The following is a 27740-nucleotide window of genomic DNA, read 5'->3' on the forward strand; positions in this document are numbered from 1 at the left end:
ATGGGGCTCCAGGATATTCTAAAAATCATATACGCCTGGCTCCCGGTGTCTCCGTTCCCTGTCCTTCACAAGTTCAACCCATCCTCTGACCCCAACTTCGGCCGCGGCGACGACGGCGAGGACCGAATCAACAACCTCCCCAACGACCTCCTGCGCAACATCGTCTACCGCATGCCCGTCAAGGACGCCGCGCGCACCACCGCCATCTCTCCCTGCTGGCGCAGCATCTGGCGCTCCACCCCGCTCCTCCTCAAAGACCGCCACCTCTTCCGGCAGGTGGACCTGCGAGACGACATCGACTAGAGCGCCCTTGCCTCTGCCGTCTCGCACGTTCTCGCCTCCCACCCGGGCTCCTTTTGCTGGGCACATCTCTACTGGAACTTCATGGGATTCAGGGAGAAAGCGCTCGCCCAGTGGCTGCGCCTCTTCGCCGCCAAGGGTGTGGAAAGCCTCATCCTCGTCAACCGCCCCTGGCCCCTCGATGCGCTCCTCCCTCCGCCGCCTCTACCTTGGCGTCTGGCAATTCTCGGACACCTCTTACGCCGCCCCGATGTCTTTCCCCACCTCCAAGAGCTCGACATTTGCCACACCTTAATGGAGGAGTGCGACCTCGAGTACCTGCTCGCCTGCAGCCCAGAATTCATAATCTTCGCGCTCATCGCTAGCTACGAATTTCTGTCGCGCGTCCGAATCAGGAGTCAAAGCCTCTGCTGCACGGTCCTCTAGTTTTCCATGGCGAAGGAGCTCGTGGTCGTGGATGCCCCACATCTGCAACGGCTCATCCTGTAGTGTTAGAGTTAACCTTGTTCGAGAAGTTGATGGATCAGTTAGAGCAACTCCAATGGGGCGACCCATTTCGTCCGCTGCCGTCCGTTTGGGTTGGCGCGGACACAAAAGGCGGCCCAATGCGTCGTCCCAAACGGACGCGCGTCCGGTTTTCATCCGCGGGCGACCCATTCCCAGCCCATTTTTGAGCCGGATTTGTGTCGGCGCGGACACGCGATGGACACGCGCACACTCGCCTTCTCCTCCCCGGGCCCGCTGGTCGGTAGCACATTGGCCTTCCCCCATCCAACAACAACCCTCGCCCGCCTCCTTCATCGCCGACGCTGACGCCCATTTTTGCCGGTGACTCTACCAGCTGTCGGCGCCTCCACATCCGCCCAGCAACGCCGCCCACTCCCACGTTGCCCGCCACCGTTGTCTTGCCGCCGAGGAGCCAACTTCTTCCCACCCCCGCACCCCACACCACACAGCCGTCCCCGACCAAGAAGCCGCCTCGCTGCCCGGCCAGATCCTCACCAGCATGCTCGTTGGACGCCAGCCCACTCGTCGGGCGCCGGCAGGGCAGCTAGCTGGTCCGTGCGTGCTGTGACTCCCTTCGCCATCCGTCTCCCTCGTCGACGCTCGCAAGCTGTTCGACAGTTTACCAAGGTACAAAATGGACTCCGTCAATGAGTTCTTTTTTCACAATTTCCTTTGCGACTCCGATGTTTCGCCGTCCGATGACGAGAAGGAGATATTGGCTGCCGTGTTGGTCCATCACCACCTCAACAACCATTGGCCGTTGTTCTGTGGCTCCATTCTGGGCCACCTTCCGGAGTTGAATCGCAACCGAGAGAGCAGGCATTTCCTTCTTTGGAAGGACTACTTTGATACAACAAACCCGTTGTTCAAACATCAAAAATTCCGCCGCCGTTTCCGTATGAGTAGGCATCTTTTCAATCATATTAGAGTGGGGGTGGTCGGCCATGATGACTATTTCGAGTGCAAAGATGATGCCGTTGGCAAGATTGGTTTTTCCTCTTATCAGAAATGCACTGCTGCCATCTGAATGCTTGCATACGGAGTGCCTGGTGATCTCATTGACGAGTACGTCCGTATGAGCGAGTCTACATGCCTAGAGTCCCTGTATAAGTTCCTCAAGGCTGTTATTGCTGTGTTTGGCCCTGAGTACTTGAGAGAGCCGACTGCTGAAGATACAACCCATTTGTTGGCGATGAATGCCAGTAGGGGCTTCCCAGGGATGCTTGGCAGCATAGACTGCATGCACTGGGAGTGGAAGAACTACCCTTCTGCTTAGCAAGGGCAGTATAAGGGCCATGTCAGGGCTTGCACTGTCATACTAGAGGCCGTGGCGTCTCAAGATCTCTGGATCTGGCACTCTTTCTTTGGCATGGTAGGATCACACAATGATATCAACGTGCTTCATCGCTCGCCTGTGTTTGCTAGGCTTGCCGAAGGCAACAGCCCATCGGTGAACTTTATTGTCAACGGCCACAACTACGACAAAGGATACTACCTGGGTCATGGTATCTCTCCTAAGTGGACCACTATTGTCAAGACAATACCCAACCCTGTCGGAGAGAAGAGGAAAAGATTTGCCCAAGAGCAAGAGAGTGCTAGGAAGGATGTCGAGCGTTCCTTTGGTGTTTTGCAATCTCGATGGGGCATCGTTCGGTATCCTGCTAATACCTGGAGAATGCAGAAACTTTGGGAGGTGATGACTGCTTGTGTGATCATGCATAATATGATCGTAGGAGACGAGCGGCTGAAACATCTGTACGATCAAGGGTTTCAGCATCAGGGTGAGAATGTTGTCCCTGAGCATGGAGGAGCGGCAATGTTTGAACAATTCACCCAATTTCATCAAGACATGCGTGATTGGTAAACTCACATGCAACTGCAAAATGATTTGGTTGAGCATATGTGGGCTCATGTTGGCAACCAATAGATGTATCTTCTTTTATTCGTTTGCAAAACTATGCGAGACATTTTTATTTTTATTTGGCTTGTAATAACTATGCTATTTTATTCGGTTCAAACTATGCAAATTCATCAATGCAAAATAGGGCGGCCATCCGGCCGCGCCGGCACATATGGGTCGGCACGTTGGGCGCGCTGCCGACCCATATCTAAAACAGGGCGGACGCCGGGCGGGCGGTCGACCCAAACGGACAAAAAGCGGATGAAATCGCCGTCCGTTTGGGTTGTTCCATTGGAGTTGCTCTTAGTGCATACATGCATGATTTGTTAGCTATCAGCCAAGTCATGTGGCCGTTGAAGGATAAGCTACATGAGTTGTGTACGTGGGCATGCACATAGCTAGATTAGTTAGTGCAGGGGTTGATTGGACATGGCCGTGCTTGTAGGCCGTGGCGTTAGTGGGTTAGTGGCGTGAGTTTTGCATGGCCTGAGTGCCTACCTTCGTGTATATATATTGCATTGAGTAAATGGAAACAAAAGCCGTGAGGGCACAAGCAAAAATGTAGCCATTGTGAAAGCCAAGGAAGAGAGCCCACGGCAAAGCATGTTTGTGTTCTTCCTTGGTATGTGTGTGTGTGTGTTCTTGAGTTCCACCATTGTGTGTCTGTGTGTGTTCTTGAGAGAAACCACAAGAGATTTGAGAGAGGAGGAAGAACAAGCAGCGCTGCGAGAGGCGGCGCCGACAATTGGCATCAGAGCCTTGTTGATCCAAGGCGGTGGTGGAGGCGCGGCGAACTTCATGTGAGGTGGAGGTCGGCGGGGCAAGGTGGACACCGTTGGCGGCACGATGCTGCTAGCGGCTGGTGCATGTCTCCATCATCGTCGAGCTGCGTCATGAGCGCGATGGAGAAATGTATGCTGCCCAGTAAGTTGCGTCACCGGCAGCAAGGATGTGATAGCCATGGAGCGGAGGACATTGCCATAAGGAGTTCCATGTTTGAGTTGTCGACAAGGTGTGTCATCATCGACAACATGGAGGCGAGTCACCGGCGAGTTGTGTCACCGGTGACAAACATGGAGGTGAGTCACGGGCGAGTGCGGCACTGGTGGCGAACATGGAGGCAAGTCACCTGCAAGTTGCGTCACCGGTGACGACCCTGAAGGAGAGTCATCGGCAAGGTGCGGCACCAGTGGCAAACATGCGGCAGCGAGCGTGTCGCGGTCGCACACCCGTGGTGAAGGTGTAGGAGGTGCACCTCTTATTGAAACCAACGGCGACGGCGACAATCGGCGTGACAAGATGGCATTGGCAGACATTTCTGTGTTACACAATCGACATTTACGACCATGGGATTCAAGAGAGGAATAAGTGACAACAAGGTTAAGGGGGTGATTGTTAGAGTTAACCTTGTTCGAGAAGATTGATGGATTAGTTAATGCATGCATGCATAATTTGTTAGCTATCAGCCAAGTCATGTGTGAAGGAAATATGCCCTAGAGGCAATAATAAATTTATTATTTATTTCCTCATATCATGATAAATGTTTATTATTCATGCTAGAATTGTATTAACCGGAAACATGATACATGTGTGAATACATAAACAAACTTAATGTCACTAGTATGCCTCTACTTGACTAGCTCACTAATCAAAGATGGTTATGTTTCCTAACCACAAACATGTGTTGTCATTTAATTAACGGGATCAGATCATTAGGAGAATGATGTGATTGACTTGACCCATTCTGTTAGCTTAGCACTTGATCGTTTAGTATCTTGCTATTGCTTTCTTCATGACTTATACAAGTTCCTACAACTATGAGATTATGCAACTCCTGTTTACCGGAGGAACACTTTGTGTGCTACCAAACGTCACAACGTAACTGGGTGATTATAAAGGAGCTCTATAGGTGTCTCCAAAGGTACATGAGTTGGCGTATTTCGAGATTAGGTTTAGTCACTCCGATTGTCAGAGAGGTATCTCTAGGTAATGCACATCACTATAAGCCTTGCAAGCAATGTAGCTAATGAGTTAGTTACGGAATGATGCATTACGTAACGAGTAAAGAGACTTGCCGGTAACGAGATTGAACTAGGTATTGAGATACCGACGATCAAATCTCGGGCAAGTAACATACCGATGACAAAGGGAACAACGTATGTTGTTATGCGGTTTGACCGATAAAGATCTTCGTAGAATATGTAGGAGCCAATACGAGCATCCAGGTTCCGCTATTGGTTATTGACCGGAAATGGTTCTCGGTCATGTCTACATAGTTCTCGAACCCGTAGGGTCCGCACGCTTAAGGTTTCGATGACAGTTATATTATGAGTTTATGAGTTTTGATGTACCGAAGTTTGTTCGGAGTCCCGAATGTGATTACGGACATGACGAGGAGTCTCGAAATGGTCGAGACATGAAGATTGATATATTGGAAGCCTATATTTGGATATCGGAAGTGTTCCAGGTGAAATCGAGATTTTACCGGAGTACCGGGAGGTTACCGGAACCCCTCGGGGGCTTAATGGTCCTACATGGGCCTTAGTGGAGAATAGGAGAGGAGGCAAGGGCTGGGCCGCGCGCCCCTCCCTCCTAGTCCGAATAGGACAAGGAGAGGGGGGCGGCGCCCCCCCTTTCCTTTCTCTCTCTCCCTCCTCTTTCCCCCTTCTCCTACTCCAACAAGGAAGGAGGGAGTCCTACTCCCGGTGGGAGTAGGCCTCCCCTTGGCGCGCCCCCTCCTAGGACGGCCGCCCCCTCTCCCCTTGCTCCTTTATATACGGCGGCAGGGGGGGCACCTCTAGATACAACAATTGATCTCTTGATCTCTTAGCCGTGTGCGGTGCCCCCCTCCACCATAGTCCTCCTCGATAATATTGTAGCGATGCTTAGGCGAAGCCCTGCAACGGTAGAACATCAAGATCGTCACCATGCTGTCGTGCTGACGGAACTCTCCCTCGACACTCGGCTGGATTGGAGTTCGAGGGACGTCATCGAGCTGAACGTGTGATAGAACTCGGAGGTGCCGTAGTTTCCGTGCTTGATCGGTCGGGCCGTGAAGACGTACGACTACATCAACCACATTGTTCTAATGCTTCTGCTTTCGGTCTATGAGAGTACATGGACAACACTCTCCCCTCTCGTTGCTATGCATCACCATGATCTTGCGTGTGCATAGGATTTTTTTTAAATTACTACGTTCCCCAACAGTGGCATCCGAGCTTGGTTTTATTCGTAGATGTTATATGAACAAGTAGAACACAAGTGAGTTGTCGGCGATACAAGTCATACTGCTTACCAGCATGTCATACTTTGGTTTGGCGGTATTGTTGGATGAAGCGTCCCAGACCGACATTACGCGTACGCTTACACGAGACTGGTTCTACCGAAGTGCTTTGCACACATGTGGCTGGCGGGTGTCAGTTTCTCCAACTTTAGTTGAACTGAGTGTGGCTACGCCTGGTCCTTGAGAAGGTTAAAACATCACTAACTTGACGAACTATCGTTGTGGTTTTGATGCGTAGGTAAGAACGGTCCTTGCTCAGCCCGTAGCAGCCACGTAAAATTTGCAACAACAAAGTAGAGGACGTCTAACTTGTTTTTGCAGGGCATGTTGTGATGTGATATGGTCAAGACATGATGCTATATTTTATTGTATGAGATGATCATGTTTTGTAACCGAAGTTATCGGCAACTGGCAGGAGCCATATGGTTGTCGCTTTATTGTATGAAATGCAAACGGCCTGTAATTGCTTTAATTAATCACTAAGCGGTAGCGATAGTCGTAGAAGCAATAGATGGCGTAAATGACAACGATGCTACGATGGAGATCAAGGCGTCGTGCCGGTGACGATGGTGATCACGACGGTGCTTCGGAGATGGAGATCACAAGCACAAGATGATTATGGCCATATCATATCACTTATATTGATTGCATGTGATGTTTATCCTTTATGCATCTTATCTTGCTTTGATTGATGGTAGCATTTTAAGATGATCTCTCACTAATTATCAAGAAGTGTTCTCCCTGAGTATGCACCATTGCGGAAGTTCTTCGTGCTGAGCCACCACATGATGATCGGGTGTGATAGGCTCTACGTTCAAATACAACGGGTGCAAAACAGTTGCACACGCGGAATACTCAGGTTAAACTTGACGAGCCTAGCATATACAGATATGGCCTCGGAACACGGAGACCGAAAGGTCGAACGTGAATCATATAGTAGATATGATCAACATAGTGATGTTCACCATTGAAAACTACTCCATCTCACTGTTGGGGAACGTTGCAGAAAATTAAAATTTTTCCTACGGTTTCACCAAGATCCATCTATGAGTTCATCTAAGCAATGAGTCTAGGGAGAGAGTTTGCATCTACATACCACTTGTAGATCGCGTGCGGAAGCTTGCAAGGTGATGATGTAGTCGTACTCGACGTGATCCAAATCACCGATGACCTGCGCCGAACGGACGGCACCTCCGCGTTCAACACACGTACGGAACAGCCACGTCTCCTCCTTCTTGATCCAGCAAGGAAGGGAGGAGAGGTTGAGGGAGATGGCACCAGCAGCAGCACGACGGCGTGGTGTTGATGGAGCTGCAGTACTCCGGCAGAGCTTCGCTAAGCACTATGGAGGTGGAGGAGGTGTTGGGGAGGGAGAAGGAGGCAACCAAAGGCCAGGGCGTTCAGGTATGAAGTCCCTCCTCTCCCCCACTATATATAGGGGTGCCAAGGGGGGGTGGCCGGCCCTAGGAGATCCAATCTCCTAGGGGGTGCGGCGGCCAAGGGGGGTTTTCCCTCCCCCCAAGGCACCTAGGAGGTGCCTTACCCTCCTAGGACTCTTGCCCCCTTGAACCCTAGGCGCATGGGCCTATGTGGGGCTGGTGCCCTTGGCCCATTAGGCCAAGGCGCACCCCCTACAGCCCATGTGGCCCCCCGGGACAGGTGGACCCACCCGGTGGACCCCCGGGACCCTTCCGGTGGTCCCGGTACAATACCGATAACCCCGAAACTTGTCCCGATGCCCGAAACAGGACTTCCCATATATAAATCTTTACCTCCGGACCATTCCGGAACTCCTCGTGACGTCCGGGATCTCATCCGGGACTCCGAACAACATTCGGGTTACTGCATATACATATCCCTATAACCCTAGCGTAACTGAACCTTAAGTGTGTAGACCCTACGGGTTCGGGAGACATGCAGACATGACCGAGACTCTCTCAGTCAATAACCATCAGCGGGATCTGGATACCCATGATGGCTCCCACATGCTCCTCGATGTTGTCATCGGATGAACCACTATGTCGAGGATTCGATCAAACCCTGTATGCAATTCCCTTTGTCAATCGGTACGTTACTTGCCCGAGACTCGATCGTCGGTATCCCAATACCTTGTTCAGTCTCGTTACCGGCAAGTCACTTTACTCGTACCGTAATGCATGATCCCGTGTCCAACACCTTGGTCACATTGAGCTCAATATGATGATGCATTACCGAGTGGGCCCAGAGATACCTCTCCGTCATACGGAGTGACAAATCCCAGTCTCGATCCGTGTCAACCCAACAGCTACTTTCGGAGATACCTGTAATGCACCTTTATAGTCACCCAGTTACGTTGTGACGTTTGATACACCCAAGGCACTCTTACGGTATCCGGGAGTTACACGATCTCATGGTCGAAGGAAGAGATACTTGACACTTGCAAAGCTCTAGCAAAACGAACTACACGATCTTTTATGCTATGCTTAGGATTGGGTCTTGTCCATCACATCATTCTCCTAATGATGTGATCCCGTTATCAACGACATCCAATGTCCATAGTCAGGAAACCATGACTATCTGTTGATCACAACGAGCTGGTCAACTAGAGGCTTACCAGGGACATAGTGTGGTCTAAGTATTCACACGTGTATTACGATTTCCGGATAATACAGTTATAGCATGAATAAAAGACAATTATCATGAACAATGAAATATAATAATACTTTTATTATTGCCTCTAGGGCATATTTCCAACAGTCTCCCACTTGCACTAGAGTCACTAATCTAGTTACATTGTGATGAATCGAACACCCATAGAGTTCTGGTGTTGATCATGTTTTGCACGCGAGAGAGGTTTAGTCAGCGGATCTGCGACATTCAGATCCGTGTGCACTTTGCAAATCTCTATGTCTCCATCTTGAACATTTTCACGGATGGAGTTGAAACGACGCTTGATGTGCCTGGTCTTCTTGTGAAACCTGGGCTCCTTTGCGAGGGCAATAGCTCCAGTGTTGTCACAGAAGAGTTTGATCGGCCCCGACGCATTGGGTATGACTCCTAGGTCGGTGATGAACTCCTTCACCCAAATCGCTTCATGTGCTGCCTCCGAGGCTGCCATGTACTCCGCTTCACACGTAGATCCCGCCACGACGCTCTGCTTGCAGCTGCACCAGCTTACTGCTCCACCATTCAACATATACACGTATCCGGTTTGTGACTTAGAGTCATCCAGATCTGAGTCGAAGCTAGCGTCGACGTAACCCTTTACGACGAGCTCTTCGTCTCCTCCATAAACGAGAAACATGTCCTTTGTCCTTTTCAGGTACTTCAGGATATTCTTGACCGCTGTCCAGTGTTCCTTGCCGGGATTACTTTGGTATCTTGCTACCAAACTTACGGCAAGGTTTACATCGGGTCTGGTACACAGCATGGCATACATAATAGATCCTATGGCTGAAGCATAGGGGATGACACTCATCTCTTCTTTATCTTTTGCCGTGGTCGGTGACTGAGCTGAGCTCAGTCTCATACCTTGTAACATAGGCAAGAACCCCTTCTTGGACTGATCCATTCTGAATCTCTTCAAAATCTTATCAAGGTATGTGCTTTGTGAAAGACCTATGAGGCGTCTCGATCTATCTCTATAGATCTTGATGCCTAATATATAAGCAGCTTCTCCAAGGTCCTTCATTGAAAAACACTTATTCAAGTAGGCCTTAATGCTGTCCAGAAATTCTATATTATTTCCCATCAGGAGTATGTCATCTACATATAATATGAGAAATGCTACAGAGCTCCCACTCACTTTCTTGTAAACGCAGGCTTCTCCATAAGTCTGCATAAACCCAAACGCTTTGATCATCTCATCAAAGCGAATGTTCCAACTCCGAGATGCTTGCACCAGTCCATAAATGGATCGCTGGAGCTTGCATACTTTGTTAGCGTTCCGAGGATCGACAAAACCTTCCGGCTGCATCATATACAGTTCTTCCTTAAGATGCCCGTTAAGGAATGCTGTTTTGACGTCCATCTGCCATATCTCATAATCATAGTATGCGGCAATTGCTAACATGATTCGGACGGACTTTAGCTTCGCTACGGGAGAGAATGTCTCGTCGTAGTCAATCCCTTGAACCTGTCGATAACCCTTAGCGACAAGTCGAGCTTTATAGATGGTAACATTACCATCCGCGTCCGTCTTCTTCTTAAAGATCCATTTGTTTTCTATCGCTCGCCGATCATCGGGCAAGTCTGTCAAAGTCCATACTTTGTTTTCATACATGGATTCTATCTCGGATTTCATGGCTTCAAGCCATTTGTTGGAATCCGGGCCCGCCATTGCTTCTTCATAGTTCGAAGGTTCATTGTTGTCTAACAACATGATTTCCAGGACAGGGTTGCCGTACCACTCTGGTGCGGAACGTGTCCTTGTGGACCTACGAAGTTCAGCAGTAACTTGATCCGAAGTACCTTGATCATTATCATGGTTTTCCTCTTCAGTTGGTGTGGGCATCACAGGAACGGTTTCCTGTGCTGCGTCACTATCCCGCTCAAGAGGTAGTACTTCATCGAGTTCTACTTTCCTCCCACTTACTTCTTTCGAGAGAAACTCTTTTTCCAGAAAGCATCCGTTCTTGGCAACAAAGATCTTGCCTTCGGATCTTAAGTAGAAGGTATACCCTATAGTTTCCTTAGGGTATCCTATGAATACGCATTTTTCCGACTTGGGTTCGAGCTTTTCAGGTTGAAGTTTCTTGACATAAGCTTCGCATCCCCAAACTTTTAGAAACGACAGCTTAGGTTTCTTTCCAAACCATAATTCATACGGTGTCGTCTCAACGGATTTAGACGGTGCCCTATTTAAAGTGAATGTAGCTGTCTCTAGAGCGTATCCCCAAAATGATAGCGGTAAATCGGTAAGAGACATCATAGACCGCACCATATCCAATAGAGTGCGATTACGACGTTCGGACACACCGTTTCGCTGAGGTGTTCCAGGCGGCGTGAGCTGTGAAACGATTCCACATTTCTTTAAGTGTGTACCAAATTCGTGACTTAAGTATTCTCCTCCACGATCTGATCGTAAGAATTTTATCTTTCGGTCACGTTGATTCTCCACCTCATTCTGAAATTCCTTGAACTTTTCAAAGGTCTCAGACTTGTGTTTCATTAAGTAGACATACCCATATCTACTCAAGTCATCTGTGAGAGTGAGAACATAACGATATCCTCCGCGAGCCTCAACGCTCATTGGACCGCACACATCGGTATGTATGATTTCCAACAAGTTGGTTGCTCGCTCCATTGTTCCGGAGAACGGAGTCTTGGTCATTTTGCCTAAGAGGCATGGTTCGCACGTGTCAAACGATTCATAATCAAGAGACTCTAAAAGTCCATCGGCATGGAGCTTCTTCATGCGCTTGACACCAATGTGACCAAGGCGGCAGTGCCACAAGTATGTGGGACTATCGTTATCAACTTTAAATCTTTTGGCATCTACACTATGAACATGTGTAATATTACGCTCGAGATTCATTAAGAATAAACCATTGACCATCGGAGCATGACCATAAAACATATCTCTCATATAAATCGAACAACCATTATTCTCAGACTTAAATGAGTAGCCATCTCGTATTAAACGAGATCCAGATACAATGTTCATGCTCAAACTTGGCACTAAATAACAATTATTAAGGTTCAAAACTAATCCCGTAGGTAAATGTAGAGGCAGCGTGCCGACGGCGATCACATCGACTCTGGAACCATTCCCGACGCGCATCGTCACCTCGTCCTTTGCCAGTCTCCGTTTATTCCGCAGCTCCTGCTGTGAGTTACAAATATGAGCAACGGCACCGGTATCAAATACCCAGGAGTTACTACGATTACTGGTAAGGTACACATCAATCACATGTATATCAAATATACCTTTGGTGTTGCCGGCCTTCTTATCCGCTAAGTATTTGGGGCAGTTCCGCTTCCAGTGACCCTTCCCCTTGCAATAAAAGCACTCAGTCTCAGGCTTGGGTCCATTCTTTGACTTCTTCCCGGTAACTGGCTTACCAGGCGCGGCAACATCTTTGCCGTCCTTCTTGAAGTTCTTCTTACCCTTGCCCTTCTTGAACTTAGTGGTCTTATTGACCATCAACACTTGATGTTCTTTCTTGATTTCAGCCTCTGCTGACTTCAGCATCGAGAACACTTCAGGAATGGTCTTTTCCATTCCCTGCATGTTGTAGTTCATCACAAAGCTCTTGTAGCTTGGTGGGAGCGACTGGAGGATTCTGTCAATGACCGCCTCATCTGGGAGGTTAATGTTCAGCTGGGTCATACGGTTGTGCAACCCAGACATCTTCAGGATGTGCTCACTGACAGAACTGTTTTCCTCCATCTTACAACTGTAGAACTTGTCGGAGACATCATATCTCTCGACCCGGGCATGAGCTTGAAAAACTAGTTTCAGCTCTTCGAACATCTCATATGCTCCGTGATGCTCAAAACGCTTTTGGAGCCCCGGTTCTAAGCTGTAAAGCATGCCGCACTGAACGAGGGAGTAATCATCAGCGCGAGACTGCCAAGCATTCATAATGTCTTGGTTCTCTGGGACGGGAGCGTCACCTAGCGGTCCTTCTAGGACATATTGTTTCCTGGCAGCTATGAGGATGATCCTCAGGTTCCGGACCCAGTCCGTATAGTTGCTGCCATCATCTTTCAGCTTGGTTTTCTCTAGGAACGCGTTGAAGTTCATGTTGACATTAGCGTTGGCCATTGATCTACAAGACATATTTGCAAAGGTTTTAGACTAAGTTCATGATAATAAAGTTCTAATCAAATTATGAACTCCCACTTAGATTAGACATCCCTTTAGTCATCTAAGTGTTACACGATCCGAGTCGACTAGCCCGTGTCCGATCATCACGTGAGACGGACTAGTCATCGTCGGTGAACATTTTCATGTTGATCGTATCTTCCATACGACTCGTGTTCGACCTTTCGGTCTCCGTGTTCCGAGGCCATGTCTGCACATGCTAGGCTCGTCAAGTTAACCCTAAGTGTTTTCGCTGTGTAAAACTGTCTTACACCCGTTGTATGTGAACGTAAGAATCCATCACACCCGATCATCACGTGGTGCTTAGAAACGACGAACTGTAGCAACGGTGCACAGTTAGGGGAGAACACTTCTTGAAATTTTATAAGGGATCATCTTATTTACTACCGTCGTCCTAAGTAAACAAGATGCATAATACATAATAAACATCACATGCAATTATATAGTTGTGACATGATATGGCCAATATCATATAGCTCCATTGATCTTCATCTTCGGGGCTCCATGATCATCTTGTCACCGGCTTGACACCATGATCTCCATCATCATGATCTCCATCATCGTGTCTTCATGAAGTTGTCACGCCAACGACTACTTCTACTTCTATGACTAACGTTTAGCAATAAAGTAAAGTAGTTTACATGACGTTATTCAATGACACGCAGGTCATACAAAAAATAATGACAACTCCTATGGCTCCTGCCGGTTGTCATACTCATCGACATGCAAGTCGTGAATCCTATTACAAAGAACATGATCTCATACATCACAATTCATCATTCATCACAACTTCTGGCCATATCACATCACATGATCAATCGCTGCAAAAACAAGTTAGACGTCCTCTAATTGTTGTTGCATCTTTTACGTGGCTGCAATTGGGTTCTAGCAAGAACGTTTTCTTACCTACGAATCACCACAACGTGATTTTGTCAACTTCTATTTACCCTTCATAAGGGCCCTGTTCATCGATTCCGCTCCAACTAAGGTGGGAGAGACAGACACCCGCCAGCCACCTTATGCAACTTGTGCATGTCAGTCGGTGGAACCGGTCTCACGTAAGCGTACGTGTAAGGTTGGTCCGGGCCGCTTCATCCCACAATACCGTTGAGCAAGAAAAGACTAGTAGAGGCAAGTAAGATGACAAAATCCACGCCCACAACAAAGTTGTGTTCTACTCGTGCAAAGAGAACTACGCATAGACCTAGCTCATGATGCCACTGTTGGGGAACGTTGCAGAAAATTAAAATTTTCCTACGGTTTCACCAAGATCCATCTATGAGTTCATCTAAGCAACGAGTCTAGGGAGAGAGTTTGCATCTACATACCACTTGTAGATCGCGTGCGGAAGCTTGCAAGGTGATGATGTAGTCGTACTCGACGTGATCCAAATCACCGATGACCTGCGCCGAACGGACGGCACCTCCGCGTTCAACACACGTACGGAACAGCCACGTCTCCTCCTTCTTGATCCAGCAAGGAAGGGAGGAGAGGTTGAGGGAGATGGCACCAGCAGCAGCACGACGGCGTGGTGTTGATGGAGCTGCAGTACTCCGGCAGAGCTTCGCTAAGCACTATGGAGGTGGAGGAGGTGTTGGGGAGGGAGAAGGAGGCAACCAAAGGCCAGGGCGTTCAGGTATGAAGTCCCTCCTCTCCCCCACTATATATAGGGGTGCCAAGGGGGGTGGCCGGCCCTAGGAGATCCAATCTCCTAGGGGGTGCGGCGGCCAAGGGGGGTTTTCCCTCCCCCCAAGGCACCTAGGAGGTGCCTTACCCTCCTAGGACTCTTGCCCCCTTGAACCCTAGGCGCATGGGCCTATGTGGGGCTGGTGCCCTTGGCCCATTAGGCCAAGGCGCACCCCCTACAGCCCATGTGGCCCCCCGGGACAGGTGGACCCACCCGGTGGACCCCCGGGACCCTTCCGGTGGTCCCGGTACAATACCGATAACCCCGAAACTTGTCCCGATGCCCGAAACAGGACTTCCCATATATAAATCTTTACCTCCGGACCATTCCGGAACTCCTCGTGACGTCCGGGATCTCATCCGGGACTCCGAACAACATTCGGGTTACTGCATATACATATCCCTATAACCCTAGCGTAACTGAACCTTAAGTGTGTAGACCCTACGGGTTCGGGAGACATGCAGACATGACCGAGACTCTCTCAGTCAATAACCATCAGCGGGATCTGGATACCCATGATGGCTCCCACATGCTCCTCGATGTTGTCATCGGATGAACCACTATGTCGAGGATTCGATCAAACCCTGTATGCAATTCCCTTTGTCAATCGGTACGTTACTTGCCCGAGACTCGATCGTCGGTATCCCAATACCTTGTTCAGTCTCGTTACCGGCAAGTCACTTTACTCGTACCGTAATGCATGATCCCGTGTCCAACACCTTGGTCACATTGAGCTCAATATGATGATGCATTACCGAGTGGGCCCAGAGATACCTCTCCGTCATACGGAGTGACAAATCCCAGTCTCGATCCGTGTCAACCCAACAGCTACTTTCGGAGATACCTGTAATGCACCTTTATAGTCACCCAGTTACGTTGTGACGTTTGATACACCCAAGGCACTCTTACGGTATCCGGGAGTTACACGATCTCATGGTCGAAGGAAGAGATACTTGACACTTGCAAAGCTCTAGCAAAACGAACTACACGATCTTTTATGCTATGCTTAGGATTGGGTCTTGTCCATCACATCATTCTCCTAATGATGTGATCCCGTTATCAACGACATCCAATGTCCATAGTCGGGAAACCATGACTATCTGTTGATCACAACGAGCTGGTCAACTAGAGGCTTACCAGGGACATAGTGTGGTCTAAGTATTCACACGTGTATTACGATTTCCGGATAATACAGTTATAGCATGAATACAAGACAATTATCATGAACAATGAAATATAATAATACTTTTATTATTGCCTCTAGGGCATATTTCCAACACTCACGTGATGATCGGACATGGTTTAGTTGATTTGGATCACGTGATCACTTAGATGACTAGAGAGATGTCTGTCTAAGTGGGAGTTCTTTAGTAATATGATTAACTGAACTTAAATTTATCATGAACTTAGTACCTGATAGTATTTTGCTTGTCCATGTTTGTTGTAGATAGATGGCTCGTGCTGTTGTTCCGTTGAATTTTAATGTGTTCCTTGAGAAAGCTAAGTTGAAAGATGATGGTAGCAATTACACGGACTGGGTCCGTAACTTGAGGATTATCCTCATTGCTGCACAGAAGAATTACATCCTGGAAGCACCCGTTGGGTGCCAGGCTTGCTGCAGATGCAACTAACGACGTTAAGAACGTCTGGCAGAGCAAAGCTGATGACTACTCGATAGTTTAGTGTGCCATGCTTTACGGCTTAGAACCGGGACTTCAACGATGTTTTGAACATCATGGAGCATATGAGATGTTCCAGGAGTTGAAGTTAATATTTCAAGAAAATGCCCGGATTGAGAGATATGAAGTCTCCAATAAGTTATATAGCTGCAAGATGGAGGAGTATAGTTCTGCCAATGAACATATACTCAAAATGTCTGGGTATAATAATCACTTGATTCAACTGGGAGTTAATCTTCCTGATGATAGTGTCATTGACAGAATTCTTCAATCACTCCCACCAAGCTACAAGAGCTTCGTGATGAACTATAATATGCAAGGGATGGACAAGACTATTCCCGAGCTCTTCGCAATGCTAAAGGCTGCGGAGGTAGAAATCAAGAAGGAGCATCAAGTGTTGATGTTCAATAAGACCACCAGTTTTAAGAAAAAGGGTAAAGGGAAGAAGAAGGGGAACTTCAAGAAGAACAGCAAGCAAGTTGCTGCTCAAGAGAAGAAACCCAAATCTGGACCTAAGCCTGAGACTGAGTGCTTCTACTGCAAGCAGGCTGGACACTGGAAGCGGAACTGCCCCAAGTATTTGGCGGATAAGAAGGATGGCAAGGTGAACAAAGGTATATGTGATATACATGTTATTGATGTGTACCTTACTAATGCTCGCAGCAGCACCTGAGTATTTGATACTGGTTCTGTTGCTAATATTTGCAACTCGAAACAGGGACCACAGATTAAATGAAGATTGGCTAAGGACGAGGTGACGATGCGCGTGGGAAATGGTTCCAAAGTCGATGTGATCGCGGTCGGCACGCTACCTCTACATCTACCATCGGGATTAGTTTTAGACCTGAATAATTGTTATTTGGTGCCAGCGTTGAGCATGAACATTATATCTGGATCTTGTTTGATGCGAGACGGTTATTCATTTAAATCAGAGAATAATGGTTGTTCTATTTATATGAGTAATATCTTTTATGGTCATGCACCCTTGAAGAGTGGTCTATTTTTATTAAATCTCGATAGTAGTGATACACATATTCATAATGTTGAAGCCAAAAGATGCAGAGTTGATAATGATAGTGCAACTTATTTGTGACACTGCCGTTTAGGTCATATTGGTGTAAAGCGCAGGAAGAAATTCCATACTGATGGACTTCTGGAATCACTTGATTATGAATCACTTGGTACTTGCGAACCGTACCTCATGGGCAAGATGACTAAAACGCCGTTCTCCGGAACTATGGAGTGAGCAACTGATTTGTTGGAAATCATACATACTGATGTATGTGGTCCAATGAATATTGAGGCTCATGACGGGTATCGTTATTTTCTCACCTTCACAGATGATTTGAGCAGATATGGGTATATCTACTTGATGAAACACAAGTCTGAAACATTTGAAAAGTTCAAAGAATTTCAGAGTGAAGTGGAAAATCATCGTAACAAGAAAATAAAATTTCTACGATCTGATCGTGGAGGAGAATATTTGAGTTACGAGTTTGGTTTACATTTGAAGCAATGCGGAATAGTTTCGCAACTCACGCCACCCGGAACACCACAACGAAATGGTGTGTCTGAACATCGTAATCGTACTTTACTAGATATGGTGCGATCTATGATGTCTCTTACTGACTTACCGCTATCATTTTGGGGTTATGCTTTAGAGACGGCCGCATTCATGTTAAATAGGGCAGCATCAAAATCCGTTGAGACGACACCTTATGAACTGTGGTTTGGCAAGAAACCAAAGTTGTCATTTCTTAAAGTTTGGGGCTGCGACGCTTATGTGAAGAAACTTCAACCAGATAAGCTCAAACCCAAATTGGAGAAATGTGTCTTCATAGGGTACCCAAAAGAGACTATTGGGTACACCTTCTATCACAGATCTGAGGGCAAGATTTTTGTTGCTAAATTCGGATCCTTTCTAGAGAAGGAGTTTCTCTCGAAAGAAGTGAGTGGGAGGAAAGTAGAACTTGATGAGGTAACTATACCTGCTCCCTTATTGGAAAGTAGTTCATCACAAGAACCGGTTCCTGTGAAAACTACACCAATCAGTGAGGAAGCTAATGATATTGATCATGACACTTCAGATCAAGTTACTACCGAACCTCGTAGGTCAACCAGTGTAAGATCCGCACCAGAGTGGTACGGTAATCCTATTCTGGAAGTCATGTTACTTGACCATGGAGAACCTACAAACTATGAGGAAGCGATGATGAGCCCAGATTCCGCAAAATGGCTTGAGGCCATGAAATCTGAGATGGGATCCATGTATGAGAACAAAGTATGGACTTTGGTTGACTTGCCCGATGATCGGCAAGCCATCGAGAATAAATGGATCTTCAAGAAGAAGACTGACGCTGATGGTAATGTAACTGTCTACAAAGCTCGACTTGTTGTGAAAGGTTTTCGACAAGTACAAGGGGTTGACTACGATGAGACTTTCTCACCCGTAGCGATGCTTAAGTCAGTCCGAATCATGTTAGCAATTGCCGCATTTTATGATTATGAAATTTGGCAAATGGATGTCAAAACTGCATTCCTGAATGGATTTCTGGAAGAAGAGTTGTATATGATGCAACCGAAATGTTTTGTCGATCCAAAAGGTGCTAACAAAGTGTGCAAGCTCCAGCGATCCACTTATGGACTGGTGCAAGCCTCTCGGAGTTGGAATAAACGCTTTGATAGTGTGATCAAAGCATATGGTTTTATACAGACTTTTGGAGAAGCCTGTATTTACAAGCAAGTGGGTGGGAGCTCTGTAGCATTTCTGATATTATATGTAGATGACATATTGTTAATTGGAAATGATATAGAATTTCTAGATAGCATAAAGGTATACTTGAATAAAAGTTTTTCGATGAAAGACCTCGGTGAAGCTGCTTACATATTGGGCATCAAGATCTATAGAGATAGATCAAGGCGCTTAATTGGACTTTCACAAAGCACATACCTTGATAAAGTTTTGAAAAAGTTCAAAATGGATCAGGCAAAGAAAGGGTTCTTGCCTGTATTACAAGGTGTGAAGTTGAGTCAGACTCAATGCCCGACCACAACATAAGATAGAAAGAAAATGAAAGATGTTCCCTATGCTTCAGCCATAGGCCCTATCATGTATGCAATGCTGTGTACCAGACCTGATGTATGCTTAGCAATAAGTTTAACAGGGAGGTACCAAAGTAATCCAGGAATGGATCACTGGATAGTGGTCAAGAATATACTGAAATACCTGAAAAGGACTAAGGATATGTTTCTCATTTATGGAGGTGACAAAGAGCTAGTCGTAAATGGTTACGTCGATGCAAGCTTTGACACTAATCCAGACGATTCTAAATCGCAAATCGGATACGTGTTTATATTGAACAGTGGAGCTGTCAGTTGGTGTAGTTCTAAGCGTCGTGGCGGGATCTACATGCGAAGCGGAGTACATAGCTGCTTCAGAAGCAGCAAACGAAGGAGTCTGGATGAAGAAGTTTATTTCCGATCTAGGTGTCATACCTAGTGCATCGGGACCAATGAAGATCTCCTGTGAGAATACTGGTGCAATTGCCTTGGCAAAGGAATCCAGATTTCACAAGAGGACCAATCACATCAAGAGACGCTTCAATTCCATCCGGGACCAAGTCCAGGTGGGAGACACAGAGATTTGCAAGATACATACGGATCTGAATGTTGCAGACCCGTTGTCTAAGCCTCTTCCACGAGCAAAACATGATCAACACCAAGACTCCATGGATGTTAGAATCATTACTGTGTAATCTAGATTATTGACTCTAGTGCAAGTGGGAGACTGAAGGAAATATGCCCTAGAGGCAATAAATAAAGTTATTATTTATTTCCTCATATCATGATAAATTTTTATTATTCATGCTAGAATTGTATTAACCGGAAACATGATACATGTGTGAATACATAGACAAACTTAATGTCACTAGTATGCCTCTACTTGACTAGCTCATTAATCAAAGATGGTTATGTTTCCTAACCACAGACATGTGTTGTCATTTGATTAACGGGATCACATCATTAGGAGAATGATGTGATTGACTTGACCCATTCCGTTAGCTTAGCACTTGATCATTTAGTATGTTGCTATTGCTTTCTTTATGACTTATACAAGTTCCTACAACTATGAGATTATGCAACTCCCGTTTACCGGAGGTACACTTTGTGTGCTACCAAACGTCACAATGTAACTGGGTGATTATAAAGGAGCTCTACAGGTGTCTCCAAAGGTACATGTTGAGTTGGCGTATTTCGAGATTAGGTTTAGTCACTCCGATTGTCGGAAAGGTATCTCTGGGCCCTCTGGGTAATGCACATCACTATAAGCCTTGCAAGCAATGTAGCTAATGAGTTAGTTACGGAATGATGCATTACGTAACGAGTAAAGAGACTTTCCGGGAACAAGGTTGAACTAGGTACTGAGATACCGACGATCAAATCTCGGGCAAGTAACATACCGATGACAAAGGGAACAACGTATGTTGTTATGCCGTTTGACCGATAAAGATCTTCATAGAATATGTAGGAGCCAATATGAGCATCCAGGTTCTGCTATTGGTTATTGACCGGAAATGGTTCTCGGTTATGTCTACATAGTTCTCGAACCCGTAGGGTCCGCATGCTTAAGGTTTCGATGACAGTTATATTATGAGTTTATGAGTTTTTATGTACCGAAGTTTGTTCGGAGTCCCGAATGTGATTACGGACATGACGAGGAGTCTCGAAATGGTCAAGACATGAAGATTGATATATTGGAAGCCTATATTTGGATATGGAAAGTGTTCCGGGTGAAATCGGGATTTTACCGAAGTACCGGGAGGTTACCGGGACCCCCCGGGGGCTTAATGGGCCTATATGGGCCTTAGTGGAGAAGAGGAGAGGAGGCAAGGGCTGGGCTGCGCACCCCTCCCCCCTAGTCCGAATAGGACAAGGAGAGGGGGGCGGCGCCCCCCTTTTCCTTCCTCTCTCTCTCTCCTCTTTCCCCCTTCTCCTACTCCAACAAGGAAGGAGGGAGTCCTACTCCCGGTGGAAGTAGGACTCCCCTTGGCGCGCCCCCTCCTAGTCCGGCCGCCCCCTCCCCCCTTGCTCCTTTATATACGGGGGCAGGGGGCACCTCTAGATACAACAATTGATCTCTTGATCTCTTAGCCGTGTGCGGTGCCCCCCTCCACCATAGTCCTCCTCGATAATATTGTAGCGATGCTTAGGCGAAGCCGTGCGATGGTAGAACATCAAGATCGTCACCACGCCGTCATGCTGACGGAACTCTCCCTCGACACTCGGCTGGATCGGAGTTCGAGGAACGTCATCGAGCTGATTTTGTGCTAGAACTCGGAGGTGCCGTAGTTTCGATGCTTGATCGGTCGGGCCGTGAAGACGTACGACTACATCAACCGCTTGTTCTAATGCTTCCGCTTTCGGTGTACGAAGGTACATGGACAACACTCTCCCCTCTCGTTGCTATGCATCACCATAATCTTGCAGGTGCGTAGGAATTTTTTTTGAAATTACTACGTTCTCCAACAATGTGGCTATTGAAGGATAAGGTACATGAGTTGTGTACGTGGGCGTGCACATAGCTAGATTAGTTAATGCAGAGGTTGATTGGATGGTCGTGCTTGTAGCTAGGCCGTGGCGTTAGTGGGTTAGTGGCGTGAGTTTTGTAAAATAGGGTCTAGTATATTATACATGTACACGTACACATATACATATGTAATTGTATTCTGATCATCTATATATTGAGACGTGAGGCTGGATGTCAACCACCCATGCAAAATCCTAAACCCTACGTGTCTAACTTGGAATCAGTTGCCTTCGGGCAGCCGCCGCGAGAGACCTTCCGCACCGCTGCCCGCCCGATCCCTCCACCGTTGCCGCGCGCCGCCCTCATCCGCGCCGCCGCCTCGAGTTCCTTCGCTCGTCGTCGCGTGTTGCTCGTCACCGCGCCGCCGTGATGTCGTCCTCGGCCCTGACCACCACCCACCCTGTAGGCGCCCTCATCTCGCCCTCAGCCGCCACGGTTCCCGCCGCGCTCGCCATTCCGGCGATCTCCTTACGCCTCGGCCGCAACAACTTCATGCTATGGGGGGTATCACCAGCACCGTTCTCGCCGGTGCTAACCTCCATGGACATCTTGATGGCACCTCGGTGGCACCGGACAAAACCCTCGCTATCGGCACCGGTGACGCTCCAACGACAGCCACCAACCCAGCGTACCACCAATGGTGGGTTCGAGATCAGAAGGTCAAGGGCCTTCTCCTCACCTCCATGGATGAGGACACTTCATGCCATCTTATTGGCTGCGAGTCAGCGCAGGCGGTGTGGACGGTCGTCGGTGCCATGTTCAGTGCGTAGAGCCGCGCCAATGTCCATCACATCCGGCGTCAACTCCAGACGCTGAGGAAGGAGGAGTTGTCCGTGGCAGAATACATGTACAAGATGAAGGCCCTGGCCGACACCATGGCCGCCGTCACATCCTCACCGGACTCGGCTCCGCCTACAACTCCATCGCCGCCTTCCTGGGTGTGAGTGATGCACCCATGCCTACTCCAGCTTCTACTCACTTGTTCTGTAGTTCGAGGTGCTGCAGGCCCAGCAGAGTGCGGTGAAGGGGTGGTCTCCCTCTGCTAACGCCATGAGCCGCTCGGGTTCGTATGGCGCTGGCGGACGTGCGCCCTACTCGGAGCTCTACCCCTTGCATGGCGGCGGCGCCCGGCTGATGGGAGCGGCTAGTCGGGGCAGGGCCTCCAAGGTGGCAGCGGCGACAACAAGGGCGGCCGCGATCGCAACCCCGGCTACGCCGGCAATGGCTGGCAAGGTGGCGGGGGCAACGCCGGAAACAACGGCGGTGGTGTCCGTCGCAACACTCGATGGCGCCCTAGGTGTCAAATTTGCAAGAACTGGGGCCATGAAGCCGATGACTGCGCAAGCGCTATCATCAGGACCACAACTCGTGCCCCGCCAACTCAGTCTCCACCAACACCGTCGACTATCCTTGGGTGCTGGATACCGGGGCTACGGATCACCTGACTAGTGACCTTGAGTGTCTCTAGGTTCATGAGCGCTACGACGGCAAGGATCAGGTTCAGGTGGCCAATGGTGCAGGTTTTTCTATTTCGCATATTGGTCATTCACGTTTAACCGGGTCATCTCTAAAACTGTGCAACATACTTCTTGTTCCACGCATCAACCATCGTCTTCTCTCTGTTTATCGCCTTCTTTGTGATAATGATGTGTTCGTTGGGTTTCACCGTCGCTTTTTTCTTGTTAAGGACAAGGCAACGAGGCACTTCATCCTTCACGGTAGAAGTTATGGGGGGGGTCTACCCGATCCCTTTCACTCGTGCATCATCATCATCGTCTCGCTATGCGTCTTCCAGTGTTAGAGTATCGTCATCGCAATGGCATCAACGTCTTGGTCATCCTACAAATAATGTGGCCACTTCCATTGTTTGGAGTCATGATCTCCCATGTTCTAGTTCCAATAATTCACCATTAGTATGTGATGCCTGTCAGCTTGCTAAGAGTCATCAACTACCTTATTCTACGTCTTCTCATGTCACTACTGTACCTCTTGAATTAATACATTCAGATGTTTGGGGTCCCGCTATTGCTTCTTTGGGGGGGGGGTACAAGTATTATGTTAGCTTTGTTGATGACTACACGCGTTTCACCTGGATCTATTTGCTGAAACACAAGTCTGATGTTGAGTAATTTTCTATAATTTTCAGGCTCACGTCGAACGCCTTTTGGACTATAAAATCAAGGCTGTTTAGTCCGACTAGGGTGGTGAATATCACAAACTCCATTGCTACTTTCAATGCACGGGCATCTCTCATCGTGTGTCGTGTCCACATACATCTCAGCAGAACCGTATTGCTGAGCGCAAACACCGCCATTTGGTAGAGACCGGCCTTGCTTTGCTTGCACACTCTTCTCTCCCGCTTCGGTTTTGGGATGAGGCTTTTCTTACGCATGCTACCTCATCAACCGTATGCCCACTCCGGTTCCCAACAAGGGTACTCCTTTGTTTTGTCTATTACATGTTCAACCCAACTACTCCTCACTTTGGATTTTTGAGTGTGCTTGTTGGCCTAGTCTTCGCAAGTACAATGCTCACAAGCTTGAGTTCCGTTCCAAGATGTGCGTCTTCCTTGGCTATAGTCCTATGCATAAAGGCTATAAGTGTCTTGATTGCACCACCGATAGAATATATATTTCTCGTGACGTTGTTTTCGACAAGAATGTGTTTCCTTATTCCAACACCGGTGTTTTGGTTGATCTTGCCTCTCTTGAACATGCCATCACCTTTCCATCTAATGAACCTGTTCCGGATGTCCATGAGCGTAAATATGACATGTCCTATTTATTGCCTAACTTGTTACCTGCAGGCGACGTTGCTTTGTTTTCTCCCCAGGTGACTGTTCCTGCTCCGGCGCCATGTGGTGTGATTGACGTGCATGCGTCGGACGTGCATGCCACGCCTACTGATGCTGGCGCGGCTGCCTCGCTAGATGGCGAGTCCGTGGCCTCGTCTGGGTTGCCTCGTGCATCTCCCGGGCCGCCACCCCCATCCAGTGCTCCCGCTTTGCCTGGGCCGGCTTCGCCCACGGTCCCGTCTCGGCCCGTGTCGCCTGTCGCTGAGGAATCCTCAGCCGCGACACCTCTGGTCGAGCCCTTGCTGCCGCCGTCACCTTGCACCAACGACGCATCTCCGGTGCACGCTATGGTTACCCGTGATCGTGATCATACGCGCAAGGAGAAAACTTACACTGATGGCACGGTTCGGTATGATTCCCGTCGGCATGCATTTTTCGCCGCACCAGTTTCCCATCGTGATGCTTTGGGTGAACCTGCCTGGCGTGCCGCCATGTCCGAGGAATTTGCTGCTCTTCGTTGCACTAACACCTTGGTGTTGGTGCCTCGGCCTCCTGGTATTAATGTTGTAGGCTGAAAGTGGATTTTCAAAACCAAGCATCGTCCGGATGGATCTTTCGATAAGCACAAAGCTCTTCTTGTCGCTCACGATTTCACTCAACAACACGGGATTGACTATGGAGATACTTTCAGCCCAGTGGTGAAGCCTGCCACTGTTTGCTTGGTTCTTTCTCTTGCCGTGTCTCGTGGTTGGAGCCTTCGACAGATTGATGTGAGCAATGCCTTTTTACATGGATTTTTGGCCGAAGATGTGTATATGCAGCAGCCCCCCAGGTTTGAGGATGCCACTCCCTCTCATGTCTGCAAACTTCAGAGGTCCATCTATGGGCTCAAACAGTCGCCCCGTGCCTGGTATGCCAGTTTGAGTCAGCGACTTTCCCAGCTTGGTTTTGTTGCCTCTCGAGCAGACGTGTCCTTGTTCATCTTCTCACATGGTGCTATTCAGATATACATGTTGGTGTATGTTGATGATATTGTGATTGCTGGCTCTACCCCTGCTATGGTGGATCGCCTCGTGCAGTCATTATCTGCTAGATTTCCCATAAAGACTTGGGTCGGCTAAAGTACTTCCTTGGACTGGAAGTGTCCTTTCATTCAAGGGGCATGACCTTGATGCAAAAAAGTATCCATTGGATCATCTTCATTGTGTCAACATGGAGAACTGCAAGTCCAATTCCACTCTGCTTGCTACGTCCGAGAGCCTCTCACGTCACAGTGGTGCACTACTGGGCACTTATGACTCTTTCAGGTATCGCAGTGTGGTTGGAGCACTTCAGTATTTGACCCTCACTCATCCCGATATCTCCTTTGCCATGAACAAAGTTTGTCAATTTCTGTCTCAGCCTACGAAGGTTCATTGGGAAGCAGTTAAGCGTATTTTGAGGTATGTCAAAGGTATGCTAGACACGGGACTACGGATTCGTAAGTCCAGATTTATTGGAGTTAGTATATTCACCAATGCAGACTGGGCAGGCTGTGTTGACGAAAGGCGTTCTATTGGTGGCTTTGCTATTTTTGTTGGACCCAATCTTGTATCTTGGAGTTCAAAGAAGCAACCTATAGTCTCGAGGTCTAGCACCGAGGCAGAGTATAAGGCACTAGCCAATGGCGCGGCTGAAGCCATTTGGATAGACGTAGTTCTCACAGAACTTGGAGTCCCACGGCAGGGCACACCTATATTGTGGTGTGATAATCTAGGGGCAACTTACCTGACGGCGAATCCAGTGTTTCATGCTCGGACCAAACACATTGAGATTGATTTCCATTTTGTGAGAGAACGAGTAGCTGCATGTGAACCGGAAGTCAGGTTTATCTCAACTGATGATCAGTTAGCGGATGTATTTACTAAACCCGCTACTCGACAAATGCTTGACCGCTTTAGAACCAATCTGAATCTTGTATGTAGTTTGGATTGAGGGGGATGTAAAATAGGGTCTAGTATATTGTACATGTACACGTACACGTATACGTATGTAATTGTATTCTGATCATCTATATATTGAGACGTGAGGCTGGATGTCAACCACCCACGCAAAACCCTAAACCCTACGTGTCTAACTAGTTTCGCATGGCCTGAGTGCCTACCTTCGTGTACATATATTGCACTGAGTAATTGGAAACAAAAGCCGTGAGGGCACAAGCAAAAATGTAGCCATTGTGAATGCCAAGGAAGAGAGCCCACGACAAAGCATGTTTGTGTTCTAAGTGGCGCTGCGAGAGGCGGCGCCAACACTTTGCTGGAAGTCCTGGAACTGAACGCGTCAGGGTCTAGATTGGACATGCTCTAGAGCTCATCGTGCTCGGCTACTTGGAGACGGCCAACCACGTGCTTGAGATCGGCAACACCATCATCACTGCATGGCTCGAAATCCCCTCTTTATATATTCTTAATTACTGTCAGATTAATCTTGATGCATACTAGTATGCTGGTTTGATTTGCTTTTACTTCAATTAATTGATTCTTTATTCATTTGCTGCATTGCATTGCAGGCCGGGGTAACAATTGTGAGGCCAAATGCTATTGTTCCAAGTGTCAAGCTGCTAGCGTTGAAGGTCAGTTTCAGAGCTGCCAAGGAAGTGCATACCTTGCTCAGTTTCTTAAGGTGCTTTCCCCGAGTTGAGACGCTACAAGTTATGGTATATATCATTAGTTATAACCCTGGTCTCCCTAGATTCACCTCCCTAAATCTTTCACCGATCGCCCGCTCTGATTTTGCAGTCGGCCAGTGTAGGAGGCCAGGGTGACACCGCTGAGGAGAACCACCACGACATAGCTACCGCTGCTGAAGCCAGTGGCAAGCTCGATTCCAAGTTCCGGTAGGAGGTCGGTCCGATCGAATGCCTGGAGGAGCACGTCAAGAAGGTGGTGCGGGATCAGTTCAACCTGGGGGTGGGCGAACTTGGATTCCCCGAGTTGGTTTTGGGGGAGAGGAGAGATGCTGCAGAAGTTGGTGCTGGTGCTTGGTGCGAAGAATTCTACTGCAATGACTGCAACTGTTGCCAAACTCACGTCGCGAGCTTCCATGGAGTTTGCTGCCGAGGAGTGTGCACTAGAGATTCTTGCATGTCCAAGCGACCATGCTTGGAGCTACCGCAAAGCGTCTGATCTTTCTGTGAGCGACTCGTTTCCTTGTTAA

The 27740-nt window shown here is 48.0% G+C and overlaps 1 pseudogene; it reads left to right on the top strand.

Annotated features, from left to right (window-relative positions):
• LOC123067516 (uncharacterized) lies at positions 1-27740 on the top strand (annotated as a pseudogene).

Source organism: Triticum aestivum, chromosome 3B (genome assembly GCF_018294505.1).
Source record: "Triticum aestivum cultivar Chinese Spring chromosome 3B, IWGSC CS RefSeq v2.1, whole genome shotgun sequence".
In the NCBI taxonomy this organism is placed as follows: Eukaryota; Viridiplantae; Streptophyta; class Magnoliopsida; order Poales; family Poaceae; genus Triticum; species Triticum aestivum.